Source organism: Lissotriton vulgaris, chromosome 3_1 (genome assembly GCF_964263255.1).
Source record: "Lissotriton vulgaris chromosome 3_1, aLisVul1.2, whole genome shotgun sequence".
Lineage (NCBI taxonomy): Eukaryota > Metazoa > Chordata > Amphibia > Caudata > Salamandridae > Lissotriton > Lissotriton vulgaris.
In genome coordinates this window covers 1,503,350,234-1,503,375,005 of record NC_141689.1, presented here as the reverse complement: position 1 = coordinate 1,503,375,005, position 24,772 = coordinate 1,503,350,234, and the positions used below count along the sequence as shown (strand labels likewise).

The 24,772-nt window shown below is 45.7% G+C and overlaps 1 protein-coding gene across 3 annotated transcripts in view; it reads right to left on the bottom strand.

Moving 5' to 3' along the window:
• The window catches only part of RAP1GDS1 (Rap1 GTPase-GDP dissociation stimulator 1), an 892,032-nt gene that overhangs the window by 146,209 nt on the left and 721,051 nt on the right, over positions 1–24,772 (bottom strand). The gene's annotated exons all lie outside the window — the stretch shown is intronic.

Sequence of the window (24,772 nt, the reverse complement as noted above, 5' to 3'; positions counted from 1 at the left end):
TTGTTTTTGTATGTAGTACATAGCTGTCATTTTGTCCGTCCGGATTAAGACAGCTTTGTTCCGTATGGGCACTTGGAAGGACTTTAGTGCCAGGAAAATCTCCAGCAACTCTAGGTGATTGATGTGGAGCACCTTTTGTTGAGCGGTCCATCTTCCCTGAGTTGTGTGGTGGAGCAGATGTGCTCCCCATCTTGTGAGGGATGCGTCTGTTGTCAGTACTATCTGTGGAACAGGCTCGAGGAACGGCTGCCCTCTGGACAAGTTTTTGGTGTTCCACCACTGCAGAGAGCCATGTGTGCGGCTGTCCACCAACACCAGGTCTGTTAGTTGTCATTGTGCCTGATTCCACTGATGTGCTAGACATTCCTGCAACGGGCGCATTTGCAGTCTTGCATATGGTACAATAAAAATGCAAGATGCCATCATGCCTATTGATTGCATGAACACTCTGGCTAGGAGAGAGTGTTGGTTTTGAAACCTTGTGACTAAGGCTTGAATGCTCTGTATTCTGGCTGGACTGGGATAAGCTAGAGCTGTATTGGTGTTTATGGTAGCCCCTAGGTATTGATGTACATGAGAGGGCTGTAGATGTGACTTGGTGTGGTTTATTGTAAACCCCAAGTTGTGCAGTGTCTGAATTGTGTGAGATTTGTGTTGAACACACTGGTTTAGTGACTTGGCTTTTATGAGCCAATCGTCTAAGAATGGGAAGACATGGATATGTTGTCTCTTGAGATGTGCTGCTACTTCTGCTAGGCACTTTGGGAACACTCTTGGTGCAGTTGTGACCCCGAATGGGAGGACTTTGAATTGATAGTGTTGTCCTTCTAGCACAAACCTGAGATACTTCCTGTGAGAAGGATGTATGAGAATGTGAAGTATGCGTCTTTGAGGTCTAGTGTAGTGAGGAAATCCCCTTGTTGCATTAATGGAGCACTTGTTGTAAAGTGACCATGTGAAAATGATCTGAGTGTAAATACAGATTGAGAGGCCTTAAATCTAGAATTGGTATTAGTGTCCCGACCTTTTTGGGTATTAGGAAGTATAGTGAGTTGACCCCTGTTCCTTGATGTTACAATGGAACTAGCTCTATTGCATCTTTTGGCAGCAATGAGAGAACCTCTTGTTGGAGCAGCGTTAGATGTTCTGTGGACATTGGATGCTGTCTGGGTGGTATATTTGGAGGGGTAGCTGTGAGCTCTAGGCAGTAACCATACTGGATAATCTGTCTTACCCACTTGTCTGTTGTGATGGAATTCCAGACAGGCAGGAACTGTGTTAATCTCCCCCCTACAGGAGTGGTATGCTGTTGGGGGAGTTGAAGGAAGTCCCTGTTTAGTGGTGGAAGAGGATCGATTGTTGCTGTTACCTCGACCTCTTCCCTTATTGCTATTACCTCCGTGGCCCCCTTTAAAGTATCCTTTATTAGAGGATGCTTGTGTACTTGTCTTAAAGGAAGCTGAATTGCCGGCTCCAGCTTGTTTGGAGCCTCCTCTGTAGAAGGAGCAAAGAAAGGAGCCTCTCGCTTGGGTGGACTGCAGAGCTCCCATAGACTTGGCTGTGTCAGTGCCTTTTTTCATTTTTTTAAGAGCTGTGTCTACTTCTGGACCAAACAATTGTTGGTTGAATGGTTGCTTTAAGATAGTAGTCTGTACCTCTTGCTTAAATCCTGAAATGTGTAGCCACGTGGGACGTCTAAGGAAGACACTGGTGTTTATTGCCCTGGATGCAGTGTCTGCTACATCAAGTGCACCTTTGATATAAGCTTACTCTCTTGTATGAGGTCATCTGCTTGTGCCTTATATTGGTCAGGTAGATGTTGTATGAGCTTCTCTAGCTGATCATAGTGAGCCCTGTCGTATCTTGCGAGTAGGGCCTGTGTGTTCGCAATGCGCCATGCATTGCTAGCTTGGGCAACTATTCTTTTCCCTGAAGCATCTATGATCTTTGATTCTTTATCAGGAGGTGGTGCTTCACCTGATGTTTAGGAATTTGCCATTTTCCTAGCGTTTGAAACTGCGAGGGAGTCTAAGGGTAGCTGTCCCTTAATGTAAGCAGGATCCGCAGGAGCGGCTCTGTACTTTTTATCTATCCTTGGGTTTATGATTCTAGCTCTTACATGATCTTTAATCCCTTCGATGCTCATGACGAGCTCAGCTAGTCATGCAGTACACTGGTCGTGTGCTTATGACGAGGTGAGCTCGTCATGTAGTATGGGGATCTGAATATTTCAGCACCCAGCGGGAATTGCTCTAGCAGCCAAGGTGTTAAACACTTATGGTGCCTGTTTAATGACTCCTTTAATCATTGGCAGTATTTGAACAGATTTTTGGGAATGTTCAAAAGTGTCTAGTAAAAAATCTTCTTCTGCCTCATCTGAATGCATGGTGACATTGTGATAGATAGCAGCCCTATTAATTAAGTGTCCAAACCCAATATTATCTTCTGGAGGAGAAGGTTTAGATGGAAATATATGTGGGTCAGGAATATCTGGTATATCCTGTGGGTTTGGATACTCCCAGTCTGGTGAACCTGTTGGGTAGGGAAAAGGGTCATCTGGGTCTTTCCCTCCCCCCATGCTATACTGATCATCATCAGCATACTGAGGAGGTGTATGTTGTGGAGAATGAGGAGGAGAATTTTGAGGTGAAATGTTTAAAGGGAGAGCAGGAGAAGGAGATACAGGATAAGAAGGGTGCATAAGAGATGTAGCAGAGTCCTTCTTGACAGGCACTGGAGGTGTAGGTGATGTATTTGACTTCCTCTTCCTGTGTGGTGTAGTGGAAACATGTCCTGTTTCAGGATCTATGTATATCCTTTTTTGCAAAGGATCAGGTCTAAAAAGCTCTTATTGAGAAATTGCTTTTGGGGCCAATTTTTTCGGCTCCGGGCCTGGTTTCTTCTTGACCTTAGCCTTAGGAGTTGTTGTATAGTCCTTTGGCGTACTTTTCGGCACCAAAGGTATTGTTTTCGGAGTCGAGGCCTGTTCTAGGGCTTGGAGGCATCGGAAGCAGGCTTGGTGGGTTTCGGCACCGAAGATTTTGGGGTGGAAGCAGGCTTAATTGGTTTCGGTGCCGTCTTGTCTTTAGGAGTCGAGGGTTTTGGAGTCTTTTTCGGAACTGGGACTTCTTTCAGTTTCGGTGCAGAGGGAGCTGGTAGTATCGGCACGTGCGGTTTGCTCGGTATGGAGCTACTGGAAGGCTTTAATATTTTCTTCGGAGCCGGGCTCGATGGCGGGGCTTTCGAAGCAATGTCTCGGTCTTGACTGGGCCCTGAAGGCGGAGTTTTGACCTTAGCCTTTGGTTTAGAGGTTGGGGCTATGGTAGGGGCAGTCGTACTCACAGGTTGACCTGATGGTTTGGAGTAATCGGAGTCGTCTGCCTCAGATACGATCTGGAGATCATCTGAATCTTCCTCAGGGACACATGGACCTTCCACCGGTTCCGGAGCTGACCTCTGCATGTCGCGTCGACGGGCCCTCCGATCTCGAATGGTCTTCTTGGATCGGAAGGACGCACAAGCTGTGCAGCTCGACTCGTCGTGTTCAGGTGATAAACACAGGTTACACACCTTGTGATGGTCACTGTGTGGAAATTTTGCTCCACACATGGGGCATTTTTTGAATGGTGTCCTTTCCATGAGTTGTAGGCCTCACCACGTGGGTAGGCGCAACGGCTCGCGTCGACGACCGGAGTCGAAGTGATGAGGTCGAGTCTATGTATATTAAAGTTAAAGTTTGTTTTTAGAAAAGTTTTGCGTGTTGAAGTCTCTGAAAAGTAGATTTTCGAACCGGAGCGGAAAAGTTGCATCCGAACCCAGTGGCGGAAAAAAACAATCTAAGGGTGGAACCGATGCCCATGCGCACTATCGGCCAAGGGAGGAGTCACCTATCTCGTGACTACAAAGACTGCTTCCAAGACGACAATAACGTGCAATCATCCGAGCCCAACATTAGGTGGCGATCATATGCAAAGTGTAGAATCTGCAGCTCATATGCCTCGAACTCAAGTTTCTTATAGCTCCGACATCACAGCAGTGAAAACAACAAAAGGTGTCTTTACTGCTGTGAGGGCGTGGCAGCTTCAAAGAAAATCCCTTAAATGGGTTCTGCTTCCTAACAGCGCCGTAGCCAGTGTAATGGAGATTGCACACTGAAAAGGAGTTCGCTGTATACACAGGAATTGGAACTGTTGTGAGAAGTACGATTAGCGCCGTGCAGGGTCACGGTTGCGTTGGTTAGACCCTTGAGTTATTGGGGCTGATTTGGAAAGATTTCAACCACACTTGACACTTTTGAGATACTCCTTGTGGGGTAATTGCTATAACTACAAGCCCCCGGAGTTGGGTAGGCTCTGGACCTACCAACAGAATTATGCCACGATCCAGACTGCATATGTATGCAGGAAAATAATTTGTTGCCCAAAGTCCTGAAGAGGCCTGAATTTATCATAGGCTGAAACGCGTCAACTGTTTTTCATACTGGCACCACCATAAAATATTGAATCAAATGAAAGAGACTGGATGAGAGCCTGAAGTAAAAAGGAAGTACAAAGGCATTTTATCTTCCAAGGCTCCATTAGAATTGGATGTGGTGACTATGATAAAGGAATAAGGTCTTATAATTGAGTGCCATAAATGTCCTTGTTTGAATTATTGGGCATTTTTTGAACCACCAAAACGGTTCAGGAGAAAGTTTTGTTGTTCCTTTGTGTTTGTTCTTATGTATGTAGATATTGTAAATATTGTACAAATATACATGTTAAATGTGGTAAATGTGTATGTATATGTATGAAAAAAAGTTAAAAAAAGATACAGAAAAAAGTGAAAATGAATTTCTTATGAAAAAAGATATTGTTTACTAAAATAAGTTATGCAAACCTTTCTTTTGTCTGTTGAATTTATTGAACTGTCTAGATGGTGACTAGATGAATGAAGATAAAAGTATATTTTGAGATTAATTGAAGGAGTATTTAGAAAAACAGAGGACAGATAATCTTTGGTATCGGTCCTATATTAGATTATTCAGAGAACATTACCATAAACAACATTGTTGTAAAGTTTATTTGAATTTCCCAGATGCCTACGTGGTTTAATGGGTCCCCCCCTGTGATAATTGGTCCTAACAGCAAACCAGCATTGGCAATGCCAATAGGACTGGCTTATGAATGCACTGTAAAGTCAGACCTAAAAATCTGTGTTAGGTTAATGACTGTCCTCCTCCCATCTGCGCTGCTGCCAGTGAAAACCATCAGAACCTTAATAGCATTACAATTTTATGTGTGTGCCCCTGAAAGTTCAACCTCAGGCACCTTGGATAAATAAAATGATCACAGTCGTGTGGAGACTAGCACTTTTTTGAGGAAGCACACTACATTTGCCTACTCCAAACATGTACCCCTCTCTGGTGACGTCACATTTTTGTCTGGCGACAGCTGCGTTGGCATCCATACCATGAACAGGCCTCATCAACACATAAAACAACAACAAGCATTTGCAATGCAATAGGTCTCGCATTTTAGAAACTTGGACCAGTTGGTATTGTAAATGACAATGCCTTTTATTATTGCAGGTTTTTTAACCATATCATTAAATTACATTGGCATTTACAATGACAATAGCTCAAAATCTCGCAATTGCGAGACCCATTGCATTTCAAATGCTTGTTATCTCTTCCTTCAGGTACATAATGTTTTCTGCACAATACATTAAAATGCATCCGTACAGTGGCACTTGAAAGCATTGCCAAAAATCACTACGAAACAAAGTATGCATTAACAAAGCCAAAAGGCTGACAGCAAACGCCAGAGAAGTGTGGCTCAGGGGTTAGAGGCGGCAGACCTGGAGCTTGAGTTTCGGCCCTGGACCAGGGTTCAATTCCCCGCCTCGGTGGGTCTTGGGCTCAATAATCCCACGGACTCGATAATTCTCGCTCCGGTGCCTTCTCGACTCACGGGTTCACACTCTGCGACTCTGGGCAATAGCTTGCTTAATCTCCACATTGGCCCTTCGCGGCGGGATGCCTGGCTTTCACCTTGTGGATACCCTTCCAGGGCTATCTCACAGGGGAATACCAGGACGGGTTCCCTAAGCAAGCGCGGAGATGCCCCAGGGTAAGTCCTGCGCTATATAAGTTTCATACATTTACATTTACCTATTGGTTCTGGCAACGCTTTTTATATTAAATGCTAAAAGTGAGGAACAAAGACCTATATAAGAGAACAGGGAATTGAATACACCTGGTGGGATGCAAGGGGGATTAAGAAAGGAGAATCATATATTTCGGACGGTCTGGTGTAGAAGAGGTGTGGAATAAGTGGCAGATGGGGCAAGTTTTCAGTTTCTTGCTGTAGTGGAAGAGCAGCGGGCATTCTTGAGAGGTGCTACAGATCCTGGAGCGATACTAAATAAAAGTATTGGTTCTTGCTTTTTCTATTTCAGTCTTTTGGGAATATCTAACTTTCCCAGTTGTTCTACCTCGGGCATCACCTCACGTGTCAAAACCCTGTCAGTAGAACACTAGCAATGCATGAACACAATCCAGTTCTACAACGCCCAACACAGCCATAACTCTGAAAAACAACCGTACTGTACTGAATCATTTAAATAGTGCTTACTTACCCCTATTTGGAGAACAGAAGGAATTGCCTACTCGGGCCCTGAACAACACTGCATAGAGTGCGTACTTGGAAAGGTGCTGTTTTTGATCCTATGTGGTAAGTGTTTCCATGTTGTATGTGATGACCACCCAGAAGCAGTTTTTGTGCAGTGCTTAGCAGTGTGGGGGATGACGAGGTGTGAGTAACAGGTGTGCAGTTTATGATTTTTAGTAAGCTGGCATTTTTAGTAGCTCTCGGGCACCATTAAGATATTTTTTCTAATTATAGTCCACTTATTGCATTGGGATGCCCAACCAGAAATTTAGTTTATTGTTTTTTTAATCATTTATGTAATCATTTTACAACACTGAAAGCGTTGAGTATATACCATAAGGACATACTAAAGCACAGGCATGTGCAAAAAAGAACAAAACGCACTGAAGACCTCTTTAATGATGCACCACTCATGAGCAGTCCCTTATTTAATCTAAATGGCAAAAGGGACTAAAAGGTTACCACAAATCCAATGACCAAAAAGGCTCTACACCTTTGAACCAGGCTGAATCACCTCCAATGACCCTACACATATCAATGTTAAGTGTCACAAAAGAAAGAAGTTCCAGCCCACCACCATCACCCCCATGTCTAAATCCTGCATCACTATATCAACATTTAAGCATGAAACAAACATGGTCATGCGCTGTTGCTCAATCCTTTCCTGTTTATGCCACAGACAGATATCCACATCCAACAGAATGCAACTATCTCACTTCAATATATTAGGATCTGTGCAAAATAAGGTCCCATATTTTCAGTTTCCAATGACCTGCCAAACATTTGTTTGAACCAGTCATCTTTCTCTTGTAGAATATCAGATTAGCGTTTCTGAAGCCTACGCAACTTTGCCACTCCAAGTGCCATGGCAATATGCCTTCGCCAATGTGTAGTCAAGCCTTTAATCCCTGTGAAATTGTGTAACGATATTTTGTTTACAGTTTATAGTCCTGGGCAGACATGATTGGAGCGAGAAGTGGTTGGAAGATTTGCTGGGATGCTCATTGTTACTGCATCTCACGTCTGAATGTCAGTGTGAGATGTAAAGAAGCCGTCTAGTATGTAGCTTGTTGGGACACACAGTGATGGACCAGATAATAGTCAACTTATTGGGCACAAGTAAGTGAAAGATCTCTTTAGTTAATCCATGCCTGTTTAGTTGATGATGGCTGGTACATTACAGGATGATGGACAGAACCTGTAGCAGATATGTCTTATGTTAGTGTAAGAGTATAAAACAGTAAAGGGGATTTATTGTGCAGCCTAGTTGAGCTACAGTTGTCTGCCTACCATGGAGTGTTATGGTATTACTATTTGTGTTGGCCAGAAAGGTTATATATTTATTGACATTACTATATAATACCCAGGCTAGCCATAGATCAGTCCTTCATAATGTACCTTGATATATTGCGTAGTGTGCTGGTTGGGCATTTCTACATCTGAGGGCTGTACATTGTAGATAGTGTTTGAAGGTGCTATAATCTAGCTAGGTTATATCCCAGGGTTGTGAGATGATGATGATGATGATGTTATCATGGAAAATGCCTGACTTTCAACTGGCTTTTCTGAGGTGTATATGTACAGAATGTTCAGAGTCTCTGCAGGTAGTGAGTGTGGCGTGTACTGTGAAGGCAGTGCCTCTTATTCATTTCTTAAAGTAAGGTGGTTTGATAATATGTGGTGCAAGCCGGAGTGCAGTGTCCTGTTTTGTTTGTTTTGGTTGCATTTAACTTGTAGGTACTGAGTTTCTTTCTCTTGTTTTCTGCATTTAACTTGTAGGTACTGAGTTTCTTTCTCCTGTTTTCTTTGGAAGGCTCTGTGGACAATGCAGAGTGCCTTGAACATTGCTCTTCTAGCTGTATGATTCAATCCTACCAAGGAATGTACCTAGGAATGATTTCATTGACCCGTTTTGTATTGTGACATGGTAAGACTTAGATGTTATGATGGATACCCTTGAGGAATATGTATGGAAAAGATCTGTCAATGGATACACTGCTAGGCATAAGATAGGGCATTGTCAACAGATTTATCATATCTGTCATGAGTTTTTAATTCCTATTTTGATAAAATATATTTGTCTTTTTTTGGCTTTGCTTGTTGTTCATTTGTGTTGATATATATAAGCATCACTGCATTAAATTATTGGCTGCCTAGGGTCTTTACATACAGTATATAGCCTGCTGAGTGACTGCAGGCCTCAATTCATGTGCTCTCTTGGATGCAGGCGACTATGTAATCTTGCAGATTAGTTAGTTTGGGTTTGTTGTATTTGTGAATGATGAATCTGGGTGAGCCAAAGAAGAGGCTTTTGGCACACTCAAGCTTCGAGATTAAGAGTTTGAGGATAGCTTGTAGCATTTGTTGGGATTCAGGGTAGGGGAAGATGCAAAACAGTGTTTTATATTGCACAGAAGATGCTATATCATCGATAGGAATGAATCCATGGTTACCTCTGGGTGTCTGATTTCACCTGATGTTGGCTGCTCTTGAATTCCGGAAGGCATATAGTGGTAAGCTGGCATTTTTACATTATGCACAGGTCATGATCTCAGTCTTTACAGTGTTGCACTTTAGGTGGTTACTCATCATCAATGTATTTATGGCACAAAAGTGGTCATCACGTTTTGAGTTGTAAAGGTCCAGGCTACCCATTTTTAGAATGATTTGTGTGTCATCAACATAAGTGTAACAGGTGAGGTTGAATGATTTAATCAGGTTTTGGAAAGGGGTTAGGTAGATGTTGAATAATAGAGGGGATACAATGTACTCCTCCAGAATGCCACAGAGTTGAGTGTAAGGAGGTGCTGTGCAAGATGGTAGGCCGACTACACTTTGTCTGTCTATGAGAGAAGACGCAATCTAATTTCGAGCATTTTCACGGACTACGAGATCCTGAAATCTTTGTAGAAGCATGTGGTGGTAGATAGTGTCAAATGCAGCTAATAGGTCCAGAAACAATAAAGCGGCAACTCAGTTCTCGTCCACTTTGAGCCCAAATATGTCTGACTGTGCCTCTGCCTGTTCAAAAGTCAGAGAGCTGGTCTGCCATCAAGACATTTTCTTTGGCAAATTTTGAAAGTGGAGTAACCACAGCTCTTTCAAATATTTTTCCTAGTAATACGCTGTTTTCTAAAGGTCTGTAGTTTGCTAGGTGGGTCAAGGTTTTTCTTTTTCAGAAGTTGGCTAATGTAGGTAGTTTTCAGCTAAGCGAGGAATGCGCCTGGCTCCAGGGACTTGAGTGAGCTTCTAGCAACCTCCCCTACCTAGATTGTGCAATGGATATATTTAAAGATTTTTGGAGGTGGGAGGACTGAATGTGACCCTCATCGTCTGCTTGCAATGATAATGTTGAGGAAATCTTTTTATGGAAACGTAGAGCCATCAAATTGGCTGCTTTAGGTGGTTTTAGAGCTGCAAAATGACAATCTGTCTGTAGAGTTAAAAGAGCGTGCGAAGTGTTATCCTTGATTATTGAAAATGTAGGCAAGAAACCTCTACAGTGTAGGGTTACCAGACAGGGTAGCGTCCGATAGCCTACTTGCTGCTTTCCTGATGTGTAAAATAGGTTCCAGTCAACCACATCATTCTAACTACAGGATTTCCACTAGATGGCGCTAAAACATTAAACAGCGCCCACACGTTAAGGTTTTCTGAGGTAAACGGGAAAGCTTAATTGTCACGTCTTTGGCAAACGGATAAATTAAAGCAGAAAACAGATCAAGTATGGACGCGCATGGTCACAGATAATCATCGTGAGCGGCCCCTAATTCTCTCTAGAATTTGTCGAGGGGGAAAGAAAGAACTACTGCCTAAATGAAAACGACAATTTGGCACAACACCAAGTCACATGTGCCTATTCATCAGGGGTATGTCGTCCACACACATTACATGCTCTGATTTACTGAGCACAAATACAGCAGTTACAACCGTTTCTTCTTTACTGTTACTGTACAAGTGGCCTCACACTGGCAATTCATGGCCACGTCACGATTCACAATCGGCAGCGAGCCCTACATGCAGGTTTAACACAAGACCGCCCCTGCGTGTGCGTTTCTCTCAAGGTTTGTCTCGCATCTGTGTGCACATACCACATTAGGATCGCTAGCGTGTAAAGAGCATAACAAGAGGGCAAGCTGCCACACAGTTAGGATTCCCTCTTTTTCAATTCTCCTGTTTTGTGGCCATATGGACTCGATTCTTAACATTGCTAATTTTATATGATACAGAAACTCCATGGAAGCGCGCTCAAAATTCTACAAAATGTATGTTTTTTCTACTGGCTGTATTCCGGGTATTGCCGTTACTTAGGGAGAATTTGCAGGTTTTGGGTTAGAGGAAAATGTGCGATTGCACATCTTCCCTCCTGTGTTTTTCTCCACATGGAAACCTTGTAGGGGAACTATTAGTCCACCCCAAAATTCAGGCTGCCGCCAGCCATTTTTGCATCAATTCTAGGCATGTATTTGAGTTTTTAGTAGCCTGTTATCTAAGAATGCTGGGGGTGCCAAATGCAAAGGCGGTCTAATATGGATTATAATTCATGCCTTTTCCCACCACCACCACTACCACTGACTGCATCGTTTCTGTCTCTACCCCTCTGCCTTGCAGGTTGTTTCCATCACAGCACTCCCCCCCCCCCCCTCCCAATTTATCATTGCTTTTGCCAACTTTCGCTTCCCCCTTCCGTTTACATGTTTATCCCTATTGCTGGGGGTCAAAGTCTCAAGATAAAACAATAACATAACAGAGTGCGTTTGAAAAGTGCATGTTCACCCAAGGGTATATTGGTGCTGAATAACAGATGTTTATTGTTAAGCAACCCAGTGGGACTCATTTTATCAACCTCAGAAGGATTAAAGGCTGAGTGGACTCACCTGGATTTCAATCCGTCACCATGAGGTCAAACTCAGGCCCCTACAGTGAACGCGTTAGTCCACTCAGCCACCAGACCAGGCAGTCCCCAAAACTGAGGGCAGTGCGTACCGCCAGCATACATTAAGCACTGCCCTAACTGACCCGGACCCTTGGATGCTAATTTCTCACTCCTTCCCCGTATTTGGATGTTAATATCCAGCCACCAGGCGGATTTGTCACAGTTCCTTTTCTGCCAGTAAATGCCCAGATGTCGAGTCTGGACACAGATGCCAGGTTTTGCACAGCTACCAACTGAAAGTCCAGCCTCACATGATTATTCCAGCTTTCCACATATGTATGGGCTATCTGGATAAACATTCAGAATCTTTTTACTTACCTTGCTTTATAGCTCCCTAGGCTTGGCAACCATGTGAGACTGTGCTGGCTGTTCACGGCGCACGTGTTAAACTTCCTAGAGGTTTGGATGATAAACGAGGGGGCTAAGGAGGAGGATATTCATGTAGTTTCTGCTAATGAATTATGCAGGGGAGAGATTTAGCTCTCGGAAGAGATGAAGCAAGGACTTACCTTGCAGACATTGAGCAGGTGGGAGCCGGAAAAGGTACAGGAGAGTGGTGATGAAGATAGAGAGTTTGAGATCACTAATGAAGATGCCAGAGATCACTGTTGAAGATGATGCTAGGATTGTGGGCATGAGGTAGGGAGAATAGAGTCTGAGAGAGATGGACTTGTGGCCATGTACAAGAGCTGGTACATGGACATTGTCGATGGGGAAACAGGAGTCCGGATGGGCATCTACCAATGGATTGAGGAGACACCGTAATCGATGCATATTTGGAGTCATTCTAAAGCTCATAGGTGGTGCAACGATCCCTAGACTTTCTCCTGTAGAAATGTTTTGAGTACACCAGAAGATGAATAGAATAAATCTGCAAAATCATTGTGGGCCAGCATGAGGGGGCTCGAGTAGCCCAGCTGAGAAAGTGCAGTGGGCAGTAGCATCGCCGGGCTTCCAGAACAAGTGGGGCATCGTCCATATTCTTGTAGTGCATTTTAGCAGGGAAACTGGCCGACCAGACTAACTCGCACTGACCTCGACCAACCTGGAGGAACCAAGTGTCAACCAGTCGAAGTGCAACGATCGACTATTCATTAAAGGATTTTACGGTGACAAAGGAGCAGCGTCCCCGCGTCACTACTAATCCTATTTTAGCAACGCGGAGCGAGCTGGTGAAACAAGTGCAAGGTGCAAATGTCTTTGGCATACAAAGACTGGGGATAGCAGCCGAGGGGTTAAAGGGCATTGTGCGATGTATTACAGCATATGTGCTGGTCTGAAATGCAAAGTCAAAGGGCCTGTCCAGTCCTACTCGCACCAGTCCTGGCCAGCCTGAAGGAAGAGAATCATAAGCTGGTTATTGTAATCTACAAGGCGATTTCATTGGGCTTCGGGAGCCAGGAGGGTTCCCATCAAATTCCTAAAGTGCTTTAATGATAGTAGGGGGCCTGTCCTGCCTAACCCCCGCTGGTCCTAGCCAAGATGTAGCAGGAAAGCTGTGAACCTCGCATTGACTGCAGTCTCTCACATTTAGGCAGCTAATACGTGAACCAATTGGAGACGTGCACCTAGTAGGTTCGTTAGACGCCAGATGGGCTTCATCTGAATCATAGGGAGCTTTTGCAGTGATCCTAGGCCTGCCACAGGCGTGGTCTCCGCCAACCTTCCCCACGCCCCGCCACTCTCCTCTGACGCCGGCTGCTCCTTGTACAAATACTTTAGGATTAATAAATCCGATGATAGCGGGCAGAAGCCTGACAAGCACTATGCAAATACACTGGGCTTGTGAAGCAAATCTAGTTCATGAAGGGCATTTTACAATATCATAGGCCCTATTGATATTAGTTCGCACTATTCCTGGCCAACCTGAAGCCGCTAATTCTTTAACCAATTAATATCGTATCTAGAACCATTTCGTAGGCTTCAAGGGCCAGGGTGATTCCCATTCTATTCACAAAGTGCTTTTGTGCTAGCAAGGAGACTGCCGGGCCTAGTCCTCACTGGCCCTGGCTAGGCTACAGCAACAGGGCTGTAAGAAGCCGTGAGTTGAAGTGCTCAGTGGAATCACGATGGACAGCTGTATTTAAAATTATGGTAAACAGGCGAGCACCACTTGTAACTGCCCGTTATCAGAACAAGGTACACACTTATGAAAAGTAACCAAAGCTGCGGGTCGAGTAACAGGTACTTTGCTTTCCAGAAAAACTGCCAATCTCCTTAGTACTGCCTTGTAATACAGATTTGTGTAAATTTACTTCAGAAGTGTTAGATTCTGATAGTAAAACTAATGTTACACACAAATAAATCTTGGTATGGAATGCCGTGCCCTCTGAATTACTGTACTAATCCTGCTAAAATGGAATCCCGAGCTTGTGGACACAGAAGACTACAGCCAACAGGGCAGCAAAGTCAAAGTAAAAAATTACAACCGCTCTGTGAGAGACTGGCCTGGTATATCCTGTCCACCAATTAAAGTGAGCACCTTGCACCAGTCCAGACAAAACTTATGGCAATTTAAGAGGTCAAAGATAACCTTAGAAAGCTATCCAAGTGGTAGCTGTGGAAAGCAGCCTTCAGGCTTAGTCTTGAAGGAGTGCATAGACGCTTGTTTTACCAGAATGCAATCTTATAGTATAGATTAAATGAAAAGAAAACCACACAATAGTTATAAAAAAATATGTACTTATTATTTAACACTATCTAGTACGTTATAATATCTCCTCAAGGAGATAGACACAAAGCACACTAATACACAGTGAGCCCGGGGGGGGGGCAAACCATATACTAAGAAAGTGGTATGAGAGCCACGACTCGAGTCAGGACGATGTCGCGAGGACGTACAATTGCTGGGACCCCAAGGAACTACCCAAGGTGAATAGTTAGGTACCCCACGGAGGACGGGTGCAGTGTGGGAACACGGCATGTGCTCCGTACAACTGTATGTGAAAGTCGCAGTAGGAGTTTCAGAGATTAAGGACCCTTTACAGTGGACTACGAAGAACCCAGTGGAAGACAATAAGGTTGGAGAGCCACCCCATCTGTGGATACGATGTACCCAAGTTACCTAACCCAGGGAATCCGGGTGCATAGGTTTGAATTGGCATCGGAAACCCCCACTGAACCCAATGGAGGACTTCAAAGAAGAGCTGCTGCTGGAAGGGAGAAGAATGTCCGTTGGAATCCAAACCTGGATTCTAGTCAAAGAGTACCTGAATGCAAAGGGGACAGAGTCTGGGTCACTTGGGAGTGACTAGGGGCTCGGTAGATGAATGTCCAACTATGTAAGGTGCTTCAGGATAGTGGACGGTGGCCTTGACTCTGCAGCTGCTGGGACTAGGCGACATCGAGGATGACAAGGAGCTGGATACGAGCTGTCCCACGAAGGATATCGAGTGCTGAGGGGGTCGGTGTCCGGTGGGAGCACCCACAAGCCTTGGCAACGGAAACCCACGCGGAAGGTCAAGGAAGTGTACAGTTTGGTCCAGCAAGGTCTAGGAGACTCACCACACACAGGGGAGTCAGGGCAAGCCTCAAGCAACCAGGGGAGCCCAATAAAAGCAAAGTTGACCCTCAAATGGACTCTCAGGGTGGAGGACAGGAGTCACGAGAGGACCTTGAGAAGCTTCACAAAACAGCAAGCCAAGGAGCACGCAGTGTGAGGTGGATGAAGATCTTTGTGCAGAAAGTAACCAAAGGTTGGGGCTACTCTGAGCCCAATGCACTTGTTAAAGAACTGCCAACAAGCACATGCACTTGCAAAAGTTTGCGGTGCACAGGGGTTCGGAAATTGCAGCCCCCACGAGAGATTCTGACCTCAAACCTGGTGAGAAGGCAGCTCCGGCCTAGAGGGACGTATTTAGCCACCTCCTGTGTTGCTGGACCCTTCGGGGTCTGAAGGAGCTTAGGATCAGCAGACCGGTCAGCAGTGTAGCGGTGCATGCGAATGCAGGGGAGTGACTCCTTCACTCTAAGGGGGATTATCTCCAGTTGTCTTTGATGATCAACAGGTCCTGCACGGATCCTGTATGGTGCACAGGCACAGACGATGCAGTAGACTGAGAGGGAGACAGAGTCATGCCCAAACGAAGTCCAGCGAAGTCCAGAGTGCTCAGAGGGCTGAAGGGCAGTAGTTTCAGGTTAGAATCTTGTCCATGATGAATCTAAGGTGCTACAGCCATTTAAGCCCTTAAGTACCCAAGGGAGAGGGTTGGAAGAATTCAGGGGACCCTCCTAGGGGAGGGTCTGGACAGCGGGAGCCAACATCTCCCAGGACTGGTTTGAACTGGACTATGCACAGGGACACCAAATGTGCCACTCATGCAGAATTCAGTCGCTGGTAAGCGCACCCACCCTGCCCTAATACACTAAATCCTCTCTGGGAGGTGGTCACACCTCCCTGTGACAGGATGCCTCTTGTTCTGCCTTCCTTTGCCCGAGCTTGGTTCAGCAGGAGGGCAGAAATGTGTCTCTGGTTGGCAGCAACCATTTTGTGCTGTCTGGAGTTAGAAGGCTGGTACCAGAAACACCAGGGACTCCACGAAGCTCGCTTCTGAGAGGTGGAATCATATCTCCCACACCGGTTACTGGAGTGGGGGTATGATTACAACACGTTTGACACCAAACATAACAGGGTTGTTTCAGCTATTTTAGAGTTGGTCATCACGCAGTCGTATATTGCCCCTCTATATATTTTATATGGCTGCTTCACTGACAACCAGGGAGAATGGACTCCGTAGGCTGCAGGGGTGTTCTGCTCATGCAGGGATACCCTCTCACTTAGGCCTCTGGGGTACGTATGCCCTCGGTAGACGTGTACCATATACTAGGGACTGACAAGGGTACCCCAGTATCTAATCTGGAGTGTACCCAAGTACATAACTGTTGGACTTGGCCCTTTTTGGCCGGTTCACCCCTGAACTTTTGGCCTTAAGCTCTGACATGGTGATAAGTGTTTTTAGGCCTCTGGGCACCCTTAGAACTGTGGCTCAGTGCAAAATGCGTGCGCTCACTGAGTGCGTGTGGTGAGGTTGGCCTGCCCTCCCATAGGTACATGAGGGATAAGTGTATCCAAGGTAATTCCGGGAATGAGAGGAGTGCAGGGTCGAGTTTAGTATGTATGAACTCGTAAGGATAAATGTTGCGCAATGGTGTGCGCAGATTTAGTGTGACTGGTGGAGAAATGCCACTTTTAGAAGTTTGCTTTTCTGTGTGCTATGTGTCTGCCGGATGTGAATTGCATGTCTGGCTTGTGATTGACAGGAGCTGAGAGGTGTGGCTGGCTCCAGAAGGAGCAGGGGGAGTAAGGTAGGCTGAATGGGACACCCGGGCTGAGAGTAGAGGGAAGTGAAATCCCCTGACTCTGAATAAGACTGTGCCCAGGCTGTACAATGCTGGCTTCGCCCCCTGTGGTGTGTCTGATCACTGAGCCCCCACCTGAAAAAGGGGAGAGGAGCTGGGCAAAACAAAGTGCTCCAAAATCCCTCCTAAACCAGTTTTGACTGGTATCCCCAAGCCCTGTGCTGTGACACAAAGGGATTTTGCTGATATAAATATAGGGGCTGTGACCCCATGAAAGTGTGCTGTATTTGTGCTGTTCCTGCTGGGGCGTGCTGCTGATGGGGTGTGCTGCTGCTGGGGCCCAGGGGCAGGCTGTCAGGAGGGCTTGCCTCCCTGGGCCCTGCATTGCCCCTTCATCTAAGGACTGATTCTTTTGTTTGAAGGACCTTTGCCTGCTTCTAAGCGCCTTGTGAGCGCTGTGCTGGATTCTTATTCTGCCCAGAAGATGAGCGAGCCGGCTTTGCAGCGCCATGCTGTCTGAAAGGAGCGAGAGGGAATCCCCAGCGTAGGGATTCTCCCATGATTTGTAATTACGGGTGCCCACCCCGCTTAATATTTATTTAAGTAGTGCGTGCCCACCCCACATGGCCGCTTTGTTTTTAAAAAGATACTGCGGGTGCCTACCCCGCGTCTGAGCCGGAAAAACAATCATCGCCACGGCCAGGAGGAAGTCAGGCAACATGGTGCCTGACGGTGGGTGGGACTTCCGTTTTTTTGAGGGAAGTCCTGCACACACTGCCGGTGGGAGGAGCCAGCCGAGCGATGTGTTGCTGCGGCCCGGGGCTCCCGTGAAGCAGAGCAGAGCCCCAGCGAAGAAAGAAGGATGGGAGCCGACCCCGCCTCCACGGGCACCGCTGAATATAGAGTCGCGGGTCTAGGAGGTGGCCCAGGTGAAGAGAAAAAGGCGGCAGCGAGGTGGTTTCCCAGGAGCAAAGGGAAGCCCGTGCCGCGAGAGAAGTGCAGCCGCTCCCGCCTGCGAGGAGTGGAGACCCAGAGAGACGACCAGAGGAGTCCTGCTCACAGCCGGTGAGTGGGGCTCCCTGATGTTTCTTGGTGTCGGTGCCGATCAAGGCACATTACCGGTGCTTGGGGGGAATCCAGAGCGGCCCCGCCTGACAGTGGGCCGCTCCAATGCGAAGTACAGGGGTCTAGAGGGCCCCGTGCTCCCCCTCATGGCGAGGCACATTGTTGGTGCCGATCGTGGAACCATGACGGTGTTGGTGCAGAGCGGACCCGCCAGAGAGCGGGCCGCTCCAACGCTTGGGGGCAGTTTTCGCCTATGCATGCAAGAGCCCCAGAGGGTTCCCGAGCCTCGGGGGCAGATCGAGGCGCATTGTTGGAACTAAGGTGTCTCCGCCAGAGAATGGGCCACCCCAACGATGGGGGCATGTGTTTAATGCCACTGGGTTGGTCCAGAGGGCACAGAGGTGCCGGGCCCCATTCATGAAAAGTGCCACAGCTGCGCCGCACCAGCGCGGGCAGCTGCAACGAGAGGGGCATAAGTGTGAGATGTCCCAGTGAAGGACCAGAGGCACAAAGGTGCCAGTGAGTTTCCCAGCTGCCCAGAAAGTAGTGGGCAGCTGCTACGTTTAGGTGTGCGCAGTTGCGCCTGTGGATTTCTCTGCTAGGCATCAGCCCTACATTCTGGACACAGGGCATTTGAGCCCCTTTGAGAAAGCCAGTTGGCCAGGGGAACTATGAGGTTAATAGGGCGCCAGGCCCAAATGTGATTTATATGCTGCTAGGAAATGTGATTCATGTACTATGATTTACGCACCCGGTTTTATGCATAATGTGTTTAAATGTGAGGTTATTGTCTAATGCGTTTAGACTTATGAGATGATGGCATAATGTGTTTATGCTGATGAGGTTGGCACAGAATGTAATTTGCGCCTAATGTGATACTGTGCATAATGTGGCTTATGTTACAGGCTGATGCGGAGTACAGTGGTTACCAGTGATTACTGGTTGTACATTTATGATATGTCTTATTTTTACTAAGTTCGCTTTGTATTGGTTCGGACAGTGGTCCAGTGGGCCCTGTCAGGTGTATATAATCCCTTGTAAATATGACCTAGTGCCAGGTGGCACAATGTATATTATGTGTTTACTATTCTAATGTGTTATGAGAATACAAAGGCTATTTTTGTGTGGAGTTTGTTTTGTGGTGTGCCTGAGATGTTGTTGCTGTGTGCGTGCGCAAATGATTTACACATGGTCTCCGGGATAAGCTTGATTGCTAGTGCCAAGCTACCAAGAGGGTGAGCAGGGGTTATCTTCGGTGTGTAACTCCCTTGCCCTGACTAGAGTGGTGGTCTCTGCATGGCTTTGGCGCAAGCCTTAGCCAACCAGAGATCCCATTTCTAACAATAACACAACAGTTTATGGAGAAAGCAGATAGCCTGGGGTCATGATTAGCAGCATTCCAGTCAGACTTTTCAAAAACAGTATTACATTTAGCAAAAAGTGGGGTTAACCATAAGGAGCAGATCCTACTTTCCTACACTCTCCCTCATTCTTTTGCTGTATATGCTCAAATTGTCAGCAGTGAAGCACAGACAGGAAACACTAAGAGATGGGTGAAGAGATGCTGTTGACCTGTAAGAGCACAGTCACCTCCTTCAGCAGTCACTGGTAGTGTCTCATCCACACATAGGCCTGTAAGTAGTCCCATATGCTTGAATCACCTCTTGTTCCAATGAACCTCTGCACCACCATGCACCCTCTGCCCCCTCCCTCTATAAAGGAAGCACTCCTCCTGTTCCCACTGCACCCATCGCTTGGCAAACCCAGACCATTCCAACTTGGCATGGCTCCCATGGATTTTGATTTGAAGTGCATATTCACCACATCCCTTACATTTATCTTCCCCTCGTCATTAAGCAGTTGAAGTGCTACACAATGTTGGGGACGAGTGAAGCTGCTGGAGACCAGGGCTTTGTTGATTGCAGGCACACATTTCTGTATTTCCCCATCCACAGATTCTGTCCTTTACACCACTGACTGCCTACTTGCTTACACAGATCCGAAGGAATCCGGTGGAAGGGTCTACCATGCATTATGGATAGAAGTAGGGTTCGACTTGATTAACAGGTGGAAAAACACCACCCAAGAACACAGTCAGTTTGCTGCTTCCCCAGCACATGGTGAATGCACCACAGAACTCAGTCAATGATTAGACTTCTCAGCATAAGTATTTGTCTTCCATCGGCAACAGGCACAGTTGACTAGGTTGGCCTTTTACCTTTGCATTGTCAACTCCACTAAGATGTGGCTCCCTCACATATTCTGAGTTTCCTCTCCAAGATGGAATTCTGCAGTTGTCCACAGTTCATCTGTCTTTAGTATGGATCCCGGTTTCCCTGCCCCTACAGCCATACCATGTGTCTTGGAATGGAAGACTACCTCTTTGGAACTTATCGCTGTGGTATTCTTTACAATGCCGTAAGATTCTGCCCCTCTCATAGCACAATGCAATCGTACTCCTGGATTTACCAACTGCTTTTTTTGCTTTTGTGTGCTGCAACTGAAAGCCTACGGTCTCTGTGGTCCAACAGCACCCGAAAGCCTACTATAGTATATAAGAATAGTCTTAAGAATAGTAGGCGAGGAAGGCTACTTAGGCTAAAAAGGTAGCAGTTTTCGCTAGAGCTTGCTAATCGATTGCATTGGAGACATAAGAAAACAAAACAGGCAGATGCGCCCTACAAAATACCCTTAAAACCTTTCTTACCCTCCCTAAACTCAAATAAAACCTGCACCCTTTCCCACAAATGAACCCTAAAAACTCCTTTAATCTTTAGATCCCTTTTTAAAATGATGCAATAATTATGAAATCTAAAAACAGTATTTAACTTTGTGGTAAGTACCAAAAAAAGGCCTGTGTGATAGTGTCCTTTGGGTAAACACCGCATGATAAAAGCTGTATTCCCTTCACTCCTCTGTTTCTTATAAAAGTTTTTACCTCCATACCATTTTTATTAATCTGTGAGGCGTTCCCCATAAACCTACAAGTAAACAGTGAACAAATGCAGTGTAATTGCATCTAAAAGGCATAAAATGAATTCTTGTTTCTTCAGCTGACGGAGGCCGAGTCCTACATATGCTTGCTCATGATTTAGCGGAAAGCTTAATCTTAGTGTGCATCCTCTGCCCTGCACGGGGGTCCTCATTAAAAACTGCTGCTGTCCTTGGCACCTCTTACATTTGAGTGATCCAAATTGGCTATCCTTTATGAAGGTGGATCATCCCGACTTATCTTTTCTTTCAGAAACATCAAGGAGGCATCAAGGTAGCAAAGCCTCAACGAGCGTTCATCTTCCCAACATACACCCACCCGCACAGCTACTTTTTAAAGCTGTTCTGTATATAATGGTAACGAGAATCCGGTTCTCCTTACACTTTACAGAGTCCCACAATGTCTGTCCTCCCTCCTCTTGGCTCCGTTTCCCCACTGTTTCTCATGTACCCATCAATTTCCTCAGAGTGGAGCACCAAGATGCATAGTAGAGGAACATAGGGTGCCATTTTGAAATATCTCCAGCAGCTGGGGTAGGGAGCGGACAGCAGGCATCTCGGTCATGCTCTAGATGTCCAACTATCTGGTGAGGTTAGAACATTATTCTTCTGTTTCGTCTTACAAAACTCAGCGGGTTATTTAGAGTGGCTGATCCGAGACACCAACCAAAAATAAACAGTTGCGCCCTTCCATTATTTTTAGAGTGCATAGAGATATACACTCTAAACTTGGCCTATTTTTAGCACACATCCAACTCCGACATTTCAAAAACTCAATTCCTCCCTCAGTGTTAGCAGCCGTTCAAAAAGGATCAGGGTCTCAAAGTTGCCCCAAGAGTGACACCTGGTTCGACCACTGGCAACATATAGTAGCAGGAGGCTGGATCGCTGAGAGCCCAAGAGTGTTAAGTGGGAGGTCTCAAGATCAGCAATGGAAGCCAGAGTGCTTCTCTCTCAGAGATTTAAGAGGGCTTGGAGACCAAACAAAGGAGGCCATGCGAGGCAAGAAAGTGGACACCCCTAGAGTGGCAACCATAAATCTGAAAGAGAATGGAAGGTAACTACTTAACGCGTGCACAGAGAGCGAGTAAACAAGGTCTGAAGGGGTTTCATTGTGATATTAGCAAAAGGAACGCTCAGAAAACATGCTGGGTCAAAACAGGAAATGGCAATTTTAAAAAGGTACCCAGACACATCTTCTCTCCTTGGAGAAGCCACAAAACTAATTCGGAGAAGAGCACTTCCTTCTGTAATGGCCAATATTTGTAGTTCTTGGTTTTTCCCCATTTCTAATGCTATGCCTACTCTTTTCCTTTTGCACTGGTTTCTCCTGTATTCTCAATGCAATTGATGAACTCGATCACCTCCTGCTCACTGCACTCAGTCACGTGACAGTAGGCAAAATTATCTCGGGTGACTTGTTTCAATGATTTGCCACCCATGTATGTACAGGATTCCCACAAACAACAAGGTTTTTTCAAATCTGGCAATCAAAGTCCTCCTATCCTCTTTAAATTTTCTTGAACCTGCAACCCACCCCAACGCCTTCCAAATAACTCTCCAAAATACCTTTTCAAGTCCCCCCTAAGAAACTTTGCAATGTGCCTACAACCAGGGAGCCACCCTACTCGCATCTAGTCTCCCTAACTTTGCCCCTAAAGGATCCTACTCTAAACAGTCCAATACAAATAGCCTCATCAGTATCGAACGCCCACACACCTTCATGAGTTTTTGTCCAAGCACCAACTCCTAACTTATTCACATCCTACCAAATTTCAGGTCAAGCAGCGCTCAAAATCCTAAAAGCTCCATCATCATTTCCAGCCAATATTTGGACATTATATGCATAATCGAATCCTGGCATAATGTACATTACCAATCTGCCACTGACTTATTAGCTGCTCAAGGACATAAAATCATCCGAACTGACATATACCTTGAATTAGGAGGTAGAGCCGTCATTTACAAGGACATCTTCAAATGCGGATATATACTTACCACCATTTGTAGCACGTCCAAAGGACTGAAAACTCCAGTCTCTCCATCCACATTCAGCACGATTTACCTACATGCAAACTATCAGCCACTCAAAGAACTACTTTCAACAACTAGTTCTCAAACCATTCTAGATAACCTTATGTTACTGCACACCTTACCCAAGCATTATTCCAAACCTACAAAACAAAGGTAGAATTCTTGACATCACAGCCCTTCTGGGAAGCACTTCTGGTGGCAGAGGGAGCAAAGGGCCTGTTTCTGTGGGGGAAAAGTGAATTTACAATGAGGCACTTTAAGTTCCATCACTGCCTCGGTCATGTGGAGGGGAAGCTTACCCCTTGCACATCACCATTGAAGCCCTTTGCTCCTTCTGCACTGGACCACCACTGCCCAGGCCACAGCAGAAACACCTGGCTGCAATATTGGCCTGCCCCTGCTTAAGGGGAAGACCACTGCCCTCCAGTCTTTGGTTGTCCTTATTGTGCCCCAATTAGTCAGTGAAGGTTCGATCCCCACGTTGGTCACTGCTTCCACTTCCCAGAAACTTTAAACATAATGACCTCAAAGAGCAAAAGCACCTCATTGGAGCCTTGGAAAGGAAGCTGTGCTAGAGCATCTGAAAAGGTGGCCATTAGACTTCTCGCGGAATACCACTTTAACAACAAAATGTGCTGTAAAGGCTGTACGGTGATGTAAATACCACTTTGTATCTTGTGGTAGCGCCCAGGGCATTTCACTGTGAAAACATACAGTGGCCAAGGCTACTGAGACACTATATTCAAAGCCCAAATTTGGAAAAAGTAGTTGCTGAGCCGGAAACAAGCTCCTGAATCCAACTACTTAAGAGCTAGAAGTGGAAGGATGTGCCTTTGACATATAGCTCACACTTGCCTTTTCTGTGGCAATAAAAGCAGGTATAACCAGCTACAAGGTGGGTGCTAAAGCGTCTCACAACTGTCATAACACGTCTGCCTCGTCCGCTTCACCTGGAAGACTGCCTCACCTTCTTTTAGTAACTCACGCATGCCGGCTGATGCAGCTTGAGGAAGTGAATAGGGGATTTTTTAACATGTAGTGCAAAACCACCCCTCCACTTGTGTCTTCCATATAGCACCATGAAGGTAGCGCTCTTTCTCAAGCCTCATGCCAGTAGAAAATGGAAAGTGAATTTTTCTTTCACACATGATCAGTGCTCCAGTCTGTTACCTCCTTCACCTTGTTTATGTTAGTGGACTACATTCAACTACATGTACCAAATGGTATATGGAAAACCTTTATATGCTGCACACGACAATGGGAGTGCAAACACCTTCATTGAAACGAATCCTAATTTTCTCTGCTGAAAGCATCCTCCTTCGTAGGCATTAACCGAAATCTCCTTCTAAGCAAATTTGCCCCAGTCCACAAGGAATAGAGCTCCTTTACGGTCATCAAAGAGTTCACCTTCTGAAGAGCTGTGTCGCTTTTTAGCTGTTGCATCTCCTGTCTGTGAGAGGAATGTACAGCATTGTGAAAGACCAACATCAGGTCATTATTTTACACATGTTGCTGATTAGACTCTCCACAGGTCTTCCCAGCCTTTCATCCTTCCAAGAATGCTAAAATGAGCATCAGTGAGTGGTAAAAATAAAAATCTGTAACAAGCAGACCTAAGGGTTAAATGTGCTCTTCAGAAACACCAATTAGGTTATGCTTATTTGGTTTGCATTTTTACATGTATTTGGCTTTTGGAGGGCTGCACATGCCACTATAGGCTGCGTCATCTCTTTGTGTAGTGCGTATCTAACAGTGCTACCTACATCTGTCAGAAAAAACAAAGTTGAGATACATAAAT